General features: G+C 48.5%; 1 non-coding gene across 1 annotated transcript; it reads left to right on the top strand.

Annotated features, from left to right (window-relative positions):
* Positions 1–600: 600 nt before the first annotated feature.
* On the top strand, positions 601–671 carry TRNAG-GCC (transfer RNA glycine (anticodon GCC)). Its single transcript has one exon. It is a non-coding gene; the product is annotated as a tRNA-Gly (tRNA).
* The last annotated feature ends 246 nt before the right edge of the window (positions 672–917 follow it).

The following is a 917-nucleotide window of genomic DNA, read 5'->3' as shown; positions in this document are numbered from 1 at the left end:
CCAGAGATCTGCAGAACATCGCTCTGTCCTCTCTACCTCCTGATACATAGTGATATATCCTGCAGACTATTCCACCACTGACCTCTAGAGGTCTGCAGAACATCACTCTGTCCTCTCTACCTCCTGATAGTGATATATCCGGCAGACTATTACACCACTGACCCCCAGAGATCTGCAGAACATCGCTCTGTCCTCTCTACCTCCTGATAGTGATATATCCTGCAGATTATTACACCACTGACCTCCAGAGGTCTGCAGAACATCGCTCTGTCCTCTCTACCTCCTGATACATAGTGGTATGTCCTGCAGACTATTACACCAATGACCTTTAGAGATCTGCAGAACATCGCTCTGTCCTCTCTACCTCCTGATACATAGTGGTGTGTCCTGCAGACTATTGCACCACTGACTTCTGTTTACATCTGCAGATGATTACCAGACAATTTTCTCCCATCGTGATCTGCCCAGCAGGAATACTTGGTGACGGCGGACGTTCAGGGTGAGCCCCCCTCCCTCGTAGTACCGCAGCTCTGTAATGTTTGGGAGGGACGGACGCGCTCAGGCATTGCACAGCTGCTCTCAGTAGACTGCACAGCTGGAGCATTGGTGGTTCAGTGGTAGAATTCTCGCCTGCCACGCGGGAGGCCCGGGTTCGATTCCCGGCCAATGCAAGCCTGTTTTTACCTCATTCTATGGATTGTGTGTATTTATTATAGATGAGATTATCGCCTTTCTCTGCCAATTGTGGCTTTTACTTTCTGCTTGTTGACAACATTGAAAAAGATTGCAAGAACTTCCGTCTGTGCCAGGAATCGTTGAGGTGATCTGCGTCTTGCAGTCTTTTCAGTACTCTTTGGTGATCCAGAATCGCTGTGTGACGCTCAGCCGCATGATATTTTTTGTTTTCCGAAATTGTG

This window comes from Eleutherodactylus coqui, chromosome 11 (assembly GCF_035609145.1).
Source record: "Eleutherodactylus coqui strain aEleCoq1 chromosome 11, aEleCoq1.hap1, whole genome shotgun sequence".
NCBI classification, from domain to species: Eukaryota; Metazoa; Chordata; class Amphibia; order Anura; family Eleutherodactylidae; genus Eleutherodactylus; species Eleutherodactylus coqui.
This window is presented reverse-complemented; position numbering and strand designations above follow the sequence as displayed.